Raw genomic sequence first — 10,729 nt, 5'->3', positions numbered from 1 at the left:
ATTATTTTCTCTAGTATAACTGTTTCCTCCCTTCATCCCTCCCTTCCTCCCTTTCTTCATTATTTTATTTTTCAAGAAGACGTCTTCTGATGATTCCCCTACTGACTTTGAACTTGCCATCATCCTGCTTCAGACTCTCTCATGGGCTGAAATGGCAGGCCTGCACCACAATGCCAGCCTGTTCTTCGTTTTGCCCAGAGTCCTTCTCTGCCCTTGAGAAAGAAGACTCTTTTCATTTCCTGCTTTGTTCTGTCCAGCAAATTGGAACTGATTTCTCAGCCCTAAGTGCAAATATCACTTCCTGAGAGGAACCATAGTTTCTACCCATCCTCTGCTCCAGGCTATAGGAAACAAAGGAATGTGACTGTTCTCTTCTGGTTAGGCACATACAAGTATTTGTTATTTATGTTCATTAAACATAGGAGGTAGTTGCCTTGTGAAAGAAAGAATTAATAAAGGAAATACTTAGGTTTAGAGACCATGTCTCTTTTGAGGAACACAGGGGCATGCTCTGCCCCTGGTAGAGGTGAGTTGGTGATGTGCTGCCCCAATGAACATAGTACATCAAGATGGAGGAAGTGTGATGTTTTGAAATGTAGCAGGGATTCCTGCCTGGAATGTACGTGGTTGACTAAAAGCCATCGTTTTTCCTTTTTGCTTCTGTCATCCTGTGGCCCCTTGTCTGTACCCTGAGATCTCAGTCATGGCAGAGCTGTTATGACCAGCAGCCCAGAACTGCTCATTCCGTTTCCAATTATTATCCCATAAAGCCAGTGACTTGTTTAAGTGTGAGCCTAATACTGGCTTGATTATGTTTTCAAATGTCATGTGCTTGTCATCCCAGTCTTATGAGATGAGCCTAGATGTAAGTTTTGTTTTTCTGTGGCATGCTGTTTGTCTAAAAAGAGCATTAGTGGATGAGTCAAAATGGCAGGGGGAACTCAGAAAGATGGAGTAGGAAATAACTTTGGTTCTGTCTTACTCAAAGACGATACTCAGAATTCTTAGGGTTTTTTCCAGTACCCAATTTCAGGCAACCAGATAGAGAGTGGGGCAGTGTTGTTTCAGCTTATTTATTGTAATTAAAATAAGTAATTTAGTCACTGTGTATTGTACATGAGGGACTCCGTAAAGAAACTACCGAAATGGCCCCTTCTTGATTGGGGGTGGTGGTGGTGATCAGGAAGTGTGGATAAAAAAGAGAACAACCAGATGCATCTGGAAGAATCTAGAGCAGAAAGAAAAACAAAGCAGGCTGGGCATGACCAAGGGCTGTCTGCAGGGGAAGAGAGACCAGGGAGACTAGCAGTGTAAGGAGGGCGGTAGCTGAAGGGAAGAAAGCCCTGAGCTGTGGCAGGCCTGGGGTTCTTGGCCGAGAAGGAGGTGAGATGCTAGCACTGGAGCTTTGAAATGTCTAATGGGTACCTGTGAACAGGGATTGGGGGAGCCCAGAGGTGTGAACAGGGACTGGGGGAGGCCAGAGGCTTGCCTGGACTTTGATATACAACCAAAGGCATATGCCAATGAAGAACCATATGTCCCTTCTGCCAGAAGCAAATGTGAACCCATTTCAAAAGTTCCTGAGGACTGTTGTCTTTTATTTAACCACCAAAAAAAAAAAAAAAAAAAAAAAAAAAAAAAATCCTTCTTCAGTCCAGCTTGACCTGAGGCGAAACTGTCTTTTTTGGACATTGTCACTTCCTGAGACTTACCATGTATGAAATGCTCTGTTGTCTAAGTGGAGGCTGTAAAGTCACTACCAGTTGGCATGTGTTTTCAGATCAGCAGTGCAGAATGAGCATGTAGTGTGGGACCTGAAGGGAGTGATTTGTAGAGGCCAGAGTGTGGGCAGAGTGCATAGATAAATGCACGTAGGAAAAGTTGTGCAAGTGAGGCAGGGGAGGCCTGTGTAGGCTGGGAGAGTATTACAGGAGACCTAAAGTGAGAGCAGCAGAATGCCCTTCTGTACTCCAGTGCCATGAAGGCATAGGGGTAGAAAGGGAGCCCCAGATAGAGCGCTATAGAAAGCTCTCTTGGAGACAGGGTATTGGGGACTGAGTGTTGGCATCATATAAAATATGCGATTTGGGTCATCATTTGCTCTGCGGTTGATAAGGTAGTGTTGCTGAGTTAGAGGCCAGAGCTGTCAAAACCATCTGGGATGTGCTGTGTGCCCTGCCCCAGAGCGGGGGCAATAGAAGAGGGAGAGAGGAAGGGAGGGGAGGAAGGGAGGGAACGAGAGGGAGAAAAAAATGAATATGAAAATGCCTGGGTTCTCAGTAGGAAAAAACAGAGAAATGTCTTGAGTATGGGCTAGTTGAGCATAGAGCCTGGAGGTATAAATTAGTGTATAACCACAAGCCACGTGACCAACAGCCCCAGTGGACACAAATTTGAAGCTTTGTTGAGCATGTCTTTAGGCAGCTGCTCCTCGCTAGACAAATGCCTGTTCTGGGTGGGATCAGAGTTTCCGAAGTTTGGTTTCATGATCACTCAGTCCCATTGCCTTTGTTCCTGTGAGTCAGAAAGCTAGTCCAGGAGTGTTGGCTGGAGAAGCTGTTCTCCTATAGCATCTGGGAAATAGAGACACAGGCAGCGACACATATTCCTTTTGCTGGCACACCCCCAGCCACCTAGCGACTTGGCTCCATTAGTACCAAGCTGAGGACCAAGCCTTAAACACAAGACCTGTTGGGCAGTGTCCAAGACGTAAGTGAAAGCAGCAGTTTAGCAGAGAACACCAAACCAAATCAAACCAAACCAAAACAGAGGAACCCAATCTAACAAAGCCAATGTCTGCCTTCAAATGCTGCCACCCAGTTCATCAGTGTATGGTTCTATTTGACAATGAGAATGTGTCCCAAAGGCAGCCAGTTTAGATTACCCTGACCATTGCCTTCTGGTCTAACCCTGGTTTCCTTTGCCTGGATTCTGTAGGAACCTTCCGGCTAGCCGCTCTGTGCATGCTGTCAACCACCTGCAGAGGATTCTCCACCAAGCAGCCTGGGTGAGTCTTTTAAAATCTGTCTGATAATATTGTTCTCCTCTGAACCCGCAGTGGCTTCCTGCCTCGTTCGGAATGTAAGCCGAAGCGCTAACAAGGGTCTTGTGGTCTGGCATGATACCTTCATTGTTGCGTCTGTCTCTGTTACTACCCATCTTGGTGACACCCTGCTGGCTACTCTTGCCAAGTGTTGTCCCTTACTCCCTGCTGTGCCTGTCCCACCCAGGGCCTCTGCACATCCATTCCTTGACTGGGTCCCTTTCTTTACAATGTCTTTAGATTTATGACCTAACTTTCACTTTCCTGTTTTAACATTACAGTCTTTGAGATTTGTAATTCTGCCTTTAGGACCTCCCGGTATCCAGACCATTTCCTTATGTCTGCTCTCAGTGCCTCCTCCAAGATGAAGCTCCACGAGAGCCAGGGAGGTTCACGTCAGCATTGTCACTGTGGCATATAGTGTGGGCAAAGCACGCGGGAAACGTTTGCTGCACGGATGCAGCAGATTCATTTAGCGGCTTCTCTTTGGTTGGACTTGTGAATTCCCTGAGCTCAGCCATTGGCAGTTATCTCTGTATTCAGATAGCGTCTCTGCTCAGTCTATGTTGGTTAGTGAATGGAATCTGAAGTTTGAAATCACAGCCTTTGGATCTATGTAGTTCCAGAAAGTTTCCTTACTAAAAAGACCATTCAAGAAATGTTAGAGGAGACATGGTATGTAGTTGTGTGACCGTAATCCCAGCACTTAGGAAGTGGAGGCAGGAGGATCATCCTAGAGTACGTAGCAAGTCTGAGGCCAGTCTGGGTTATAAGAGCCCACGATTAAGAAAAATAAATACATGAAGCAAGTGATAGATCTGGGCCAACCTGAGATACATAATGACAGTGTCTCAAAAGAAAAAAAATTAAGAAAAATGGAAATAGAAAGAACTGATACTGGGGAAGGAGAGTAGGAGAATAATTCGGTTCAGTTAGCCGAGCTTCCACTGTGAACGCTAGAATCCACACAGCAGTTTGGCATCTCTTTCATCATTATTATTATGATTGTTAATTGGATGCTCTTTCAAAATTTGGACTGTAAGCTTGCAGCTGATGCCTTAGGAGATTATGCTGTCCAGGGTGCAGAAATTGCTGGGCCGACTGTAACTATTCATGGCCAATTAGGGAGCAGCGTTGGCAAGAAAATGGGGGCGGGTGCAGTTGTGCATTGTGGGAGTTCTTGTCGCTGTGGTTCATGTGCCGGGGATTAGCCGGCTGGGCTGCCTTCTGCAGCAGGACGTTGATTTGCCTACCTGAAGGCGCTTTTACAAGTGAAAATAATAAGCAACCTTGAGGGATTTAACTCTGTGTAGAGAGGAAGGGGAGAACAAAGTGGAGAAATCACTTTTATTTGCCAGGCCTTGTTTGAGAGGCTTTCAGAAGGCTGCTTTTGTTTAATTTGGTATCAGTTTTCTTTCTTCCCAGGGGACAGCGATGGCTTTTGAAAGAATGCATACAGAAAATCAGGCCGTAGGAGGCAGAAATGAATTTTGGAATGTTTCCAAAGTATAGAATTCCCCAGAGAAGTCGAGTTACTGCACTATAGTCTTGTCACAAAAGGGAGTGTCAATCACACAATATGCCTGCTGTCTCATTCCTGACAGCTGGTGGCCAGTTGTGATGGCTTATACTTTTACATGGAGTTTTTAAAGGATTTCAGATGGAAGGGGAATCACACACACACACACACACACACACACACACACACACGCACACACACACACGGGTGTGTGGGATGGGAGGGGGAGAGGAGGGAGAATGACAGAACAGTCTCTGGATATACCTTTCCTTAATTTTAGATTTTAGGGTTAAACTAATTCTTAAGATGTTTTGAATTTTCCTAGTGCTGAAAATCTTTTGCAGCCCTTGCTGTGACTAGGGGGCAGGGGGTTGCAAAGGATAGTTCAAATGAAATTCAGTCCTGGAGAGCAAGGCTGCATGTTTACACAGCCAGGAGGTCCTAAGTCAAGTGCGGTGACGCCTGCTAGAGGCTGTTTAAGTTGGCAGCACCTATTCCGCCCTGGAAGCACTGGAGAGTACCGAGTGTGGTGTGCTGGAATCAGAGGACACACCAGGCTTTCCAGTTCTCACACACCTTGTGTTGGCACTCTTTGCCCTCTGTCCCTCCAAACGATGACAGCTCCCTGGAGAACTGGAATAGGGAACTTTGTGTCCGAGGTGGAAGTAGAAGCATTTCTCCGGTGACCTCAGTGAGGTGACACACTGAACCGGATTCACTGGACTCCTAACGTCTTCCTTTGTGTGTCTTTCATGACATAGCCGGAGTCTGGGAATGAGCTCTTCATGCTCAACAAATGACTTAAAGTAGTTATCTCCAAAAAGTAAAAGGGTTTTGGTTCCTCCCCCGCCCCTTTTGATTAGGAAAATACATGGTCATAGCCTGCTTTTGTTTTTTAAATGTCTTTTATGCTTTTGATAAGTGCCCTAACTTAAGAACGATAGGGCTGAACGGTGGCTGGGGGGGGGGGGGGGGGGAGGACAAACCACTTTCNGGGGGGGGGGGGGGGGGGGGGGGGGGGGGAAGAGCATACCATGCTCTCGTAGACGATCCCCGTGTTGTTCCAAGTCAGCAACCACCTTGGGTGGGTCACAACTGCCTGTAATTCTCCTTCCAAGGGACTCAGTGTCCTTTCTGGCCTCTGCAGATACTGCAATACATGTGTAGGCCTGCTTCGAGACATTATACATATGTAATTAAAAATGAAACAAAATAAAATCTTTTAGCAGTCTGGCTGTACATTGTTTCTAAATTCATAGAGGTCCCCACGGCTGGCTGATAAAGCCATCAGGGGTCTATCCCACTTCATCTCCCCCTTCTTGTCTAGGGTTTGTAGCTACCTCCCGAGGGTGGGTAGAGAAGAAGCTAAAGATAGAACACTCAGAAACCTTGGTCATATTTATATTCAGTACCCATCTTACTTGTTCCTTTCCCCTCCCAACTGTTCTTTTCTCCCTTCGGCCACATACTTTCCCCCTTCAGTATTGTTCATCTCTGCACCACCTACAAGGCAGCAAGCAAGGACCTTTCTCAATATGGAGTCAGCACCAAATGGTAGTGTTTGTAGTAGGAAGACATTAATGCCGGGTCAATTCTAACAGGGGTGGGTCTTGCATCGTGGTCTGGAGGGTTCCAGTTAAGGCTTTGGAGAAACACTGTATCAACCAGTTACATGAAGAATGAATGAGGTCAGTTTTGTATGTGACTAAGAGCTGGGGACTTTGCACAAGAAAATCCGCATTGTAGAGGTCAAATTTTATGTTGGAGTTGTATTTCTGAACTTACTACAAATTTTGAGCTTCTGAAATTGAGTTATGACTGTCAAACTATAGTGGGGTGTTTCCATTTACCAGCTTGTATGGTGCCACCTTGTGGTCACTGAGAATGAGGGAGTTCAGTGTTTCTCAGCCCCAGCCAGCAGGAAAACCACAATGGTTGGAAGAACTTTGTCATGTTGGAGGGGACTCCTGCTGATTCAGAGGAACGTGGAACCATCATTCCAGGTTCGCATCACATGTGACCAGCGTCTGGAGAGTGTCCGAGCAGAAGGTCCTGTCCCGTTTGCTGCGGTCGGCAGTAGTTGCAGATGCATAGTACACACGGGCTGGGAGTCCAGGAGAGGGGGACTGAGGAGTCAGTTTGTGCCAGGCCAGCCAAGACAAATGAGAATATTGAAATTTTAGGATTTATTTATTTGAGCAGACAATTGCACTGCCTGGGGATTTTAGCTGTTTGGTCATTCACCGTTAATTTCTATCATATGTGTTTATGAGCATAAGGTTTTGTGATGTCACGGTGCTTGTGGGGTAATTTTTGTTGTTTTTGTTTGAAAGGGACCATTAAACATCTTGTAAGAGAAAATGAAATGCGTAGTATAGCCAGTAAGGAGGTTGGCCTAGATTTGAGCTGTGAGGCTGAGGGGTAATTTGATTGGGATCGAACTTGGAGGTCTGTGGTAAAAACACATTGTAGTGAAATACAGGTTAGACAAAGTTCAACCAATTTCTTTATCTTGGGATGCAAGAGCCCTGGAAGTGCTGATGCATTTAAAGTCCACGGGATAACACTACTCCAAACTTCAATTCTGGAAGTATTGAATCCTTACAGGTGGGCTGAGTGCATGCTCAGGAATGCGCTCCATTATGTATCACCATAGTAAGCTGCATAACGAGCAATCACAGAACTCGGGAAGGCAACCAAGCCAGCATCTGCGGGGAGTCAGCTGAAGAGCTGGCTTAGCGGTGGAGAGTGCATGGCATACCGCTCCTGCAGAAGACTAGAGTTCAGTTTCTGGCACTCATATTAGGCAGCTCAAAACTGCCCTCACCCCTAGCCCGGGGCATCTGATGTCTGTGACTCCCACAGGCACTTACATGGCACATATCCACATAGACACGCACATAGTTAAAAACAAAAATTTAAAAAAAAATCACTACAAAAATATCTGGGCAAGATGGTGTATGTGTTTTAGCTCTCATGAGGCAGAGAGGCAGGAGTTTGAGGCCAGCCTGGTCTCCAGAGCAAGTTCCAGGACAACCAGAGCAACAGAGAGAAACCCTGTTTCAAAAACAAACTAAAAGCCTACATGGACTTATTGATTTTCTTTTGAGTACGAGTGTTTTGCCTGCATGTATGCATGTTGTATGTATGTCTTGTGCCTGCCTACCTGGTGGTGGGGTTGAATCTCCTTGAACTGGAATTACAGGTGGTCGTGAGCCACCATGTAGGTGCTGAGAACCAAAACTTGGTCATCTGAAAGAGCAATAAATGCTCTTAACTGCTGAACATCTTTCCAGCTCTGAAAATACTTGATTTTTTTAAAAAGTGTCCCCATCTTAGATGTTTAGGGGTTGACCTGTGCTTCAGCTGGGCTTAACTCACATCATCTGACAACTGTCTGCTGACCTCGGCTGGGTTGGCCTGTATGCCCTGTGACTCGGCTATCTGTTGCTGGTGTAGGATGGCTTTAGCTAGTAAGACTGGAGTGACTTATTTCTGCACTGTGTGTCCTCATCCTTGAACATTCTAGATCTAACATATTTGCTTATGTATGACTCAGGAGCAAGAATGGAGGTGCCCAAGCTTGCTGTGTAAGGACTTCCAAAGCCTTTGCTTGCATCGTGTTTGCTAATATCCTATTGTTCAAAGGCAAATGTAGCCTGTGACAGAAGATAAGGCCCTTGAAGGCTACACAGCAGAGGGTGTGGATAGGAAAGAAGAAGAATTGAGTTTGTTCTGCAGCCAGATAACCCTAGACCCAGTGTGGGAACTGCTGGATGCGTTCACAGTCAACCGAGGCAGGAATGAGATCAGACTTTTTTACTCTGCCTCGACCAAAGACTGTACTTTTAATTCTGGTAAGCAGCCTCACAAACAGACATCTGGGCCGGGTCAAGGAAGAAACAGTTTATCTGGTCATGGAAAGGGGTTCTGTCAGTCTTGGTGCGCGATGGACTGGAAGGACTGCGGAGACCATCTTGTTACAGTTGCATCATGTCAGAAGGAAATGAGAAAACAGAGGCACAGAAGAGATAATTGGCCATTGTAATGCCAAACAGTGAGCTGGCAGCAAAGTTGGCTCTCACCCTCACACCCTCTCAAGCCGTTTGGGCTCTAATGACCTCAAAGAAGTTTTGTTGGAGGGTGGAAGGACTAAAAGGAGTTTGCAGTCTCCATGAAAGAGCAAATCTCATTCCCTCTGTAGGGACAGTAATGCAATGGATTTGTAGCATAGGATGATTAGAGAGTAGCCGTGCTGTGTTTGTCTCTGGAAAGCAAACTTGTTGAATGATGGCTGTCCCTTTTATTGTCTCCTTTTCTCTCCTTTCCCCGCCCTTCTCAAATATCTGCTGCATGAGAAGTCAGCATAGGATTTCCGAGACGCACCTGGGTTCTACTTTGCCGAGTAGTGTATGAAATTGTAAAGGTATATCTGGCCTTCTGAATAGCGGGGGCATCAGCGGCTAAGTTAGATGACAATTGAGAGGAACAATTTGAGCCGAATAAGTAAAATTTGGGTAATGAACTTCTACTTACTTAAACACTATCAAATAAACTAGTTTGCTATAGAAATGCTTTTCAAGTATTAGATTTTTTAAAATTTTATTTAACAGATAATAATGGGAAATATTTAGAATCCCCAAACACACTTTTAGGCATAAAACCCAGACCCTTTTTCATGCTCAGCAAGTGCTCCACCACCAGGTTTTATCCCAGCCATTGTTTTAATTTTTATGTTATTTGTTCTTTTTTTTTTTTTTTAAAGACAAGGTCTTGCTTGCCGCATAGTGGAGACTGTCTTTGAACTGCCACCAGTGCTGGAGTGAAGGCACAGGCCACCATGCCTGCCAACATCTTCCTTTTCCCATCTCAGGGTTTGAACTGAGCAATAGCAAAGCCTGTGCTTGTAAAAAGCCAGGGCGTGTGAGAGTCCATATCATCCGACCACCCTTTGCTTAGGGCAGCTTCAGTGTGTGAGGTCACTTGCCGTTTCAGAGACTTTAGGCAGACTCATGACTTCCCTTGTGCAGTTTTGTTCTCAGAGTGTTTATGCTTCTTGCTGATTAGTTTTCTGCTGTATTTTTGGGCTATTTAAGCACAGTTTTGCTCATTAGATCTCTTCCATGTCTCTCTCCTGCTCCCAAGCTGCCTTGTTTTCTGGCACCTGGGTAGGTGTGTGGGTGTGAGCACTGGTGAAAGCTGGAGAGGAGGAAAAGCCAGGGTATCTGTTTCTCTCCTCTGAGCGCATGAGGAATAGCTATGTCACTGCATGGTCCACCCTCACCTCCTAGAAGCCTGTGCAATTGTCATCAGGCTGCTTCAGTTCCTGGGTTCTGACATTACACCCCATTATCAAACCCACTCCTCTCTCCCTCTGTCCTCATTGCTGGGTACTGTACCCAGAGCAAATGTGTTCAACCTTTGGCTTGCACTGCTAGCCTGGAAGTTGTATTTTTATTTTTTATTTTATTTTATTTGTATTTCTATAACATTTTCCTCCTTGGGCTAATTTGCTTCTTGCAGCCTACTGTGAGGATGATATCCAATGACTTAGTTTGTTTTATTGGTCAAAATGATGGCAATGTCATCAGATGATTGAGAAAGACAGTTTAAGATCTGGGCTACAGTTCTAGCGATACCACTCATGGCTTGTGTGATTCAACCTGTTTCCTAATCTTTGTGGGAATTACTTTTTCACCTGATCAGTGAATGCATCTGTGCTGTATCAGTTTGGGTTTCCTGGGATAGGGATGCTAAGCTAGAAATTACGGAACAGAGGTTTACTCTGGAGTGCTTGAGATATCCGGTCTGTGGGAGGAAGGGCAGACTCAGGGTGGAGCTCAGGGAGAAGCTGAGCTGAGATTTGGGCTTTGCAGAAGGCAGCTCCAAAGCAGGTGAGGGTGCTCTTCACTGACCTTAACTGTTAAAGGTATTAACCGAGGGGAACAACCGAGGGCTTTGTCTCAAGAGGCTTTGATTCTTCTGTCTGCCTCTCTCCAGCAGCTCCATTTGGTCCTGAAGTAGATGGAGTCCGTTCACTAGACAGATCATAGTGACTATATGGCTATTCCCTAAGATTCTTTTTTTTTCTTTATTAAATTTTTTTTAATTTTTTTATATTTTCTTTTTTCCCTCCCCCTCCTCCCACCCTTCTCCCTCTCCCCCCA

General features: G+C 45.4%; 1 protein-coding gene across 6 annotated transcripts in view; it reads left to right on the top strand.

Moving 5' to 3' along the window:
• Plcb4 (phospholipase C beta 4) overlaps nt 1–10,729 on the top strand; it is a 357,655-nt gene that overhangs the window by 73,257 nt on the left and 273,669 nt on the right. For all 6 annotated transcript variants that reach the window (XM_050134224.1, XM_050134229.1, XM_050134227.1 and 3 more), the window contains exon 2: nt 2,938–3,007. The gene's annotated coding sequence lies outside the window, so the exon portion shown is untranslated. The remainder of the gene's footprint in view (nt 1–2,937; nt 3,008–10,729) is intronic.

This window comes from Alexandromys fortis, unplaced genomic scaffold, assembly GCF_014885135.2.
Source record: "Alexandromys fortis isolate MF-2015 unplaced genomic scaffold, M_Fortis_MF-2015_v1.1 scaffold_6, whole genome shotgun sequence".
NCBI lineage: Eukaryota > Metazoa > Chordata > Mammalia > Rodentia > Cricetidae > Alexandromys > Alexandromys fortis.
The sequence above is the reverse complement of the archived record's forward strand: the minus strand, read 5'-3'. Positions and strand labels throughout refer to the sequence as shown.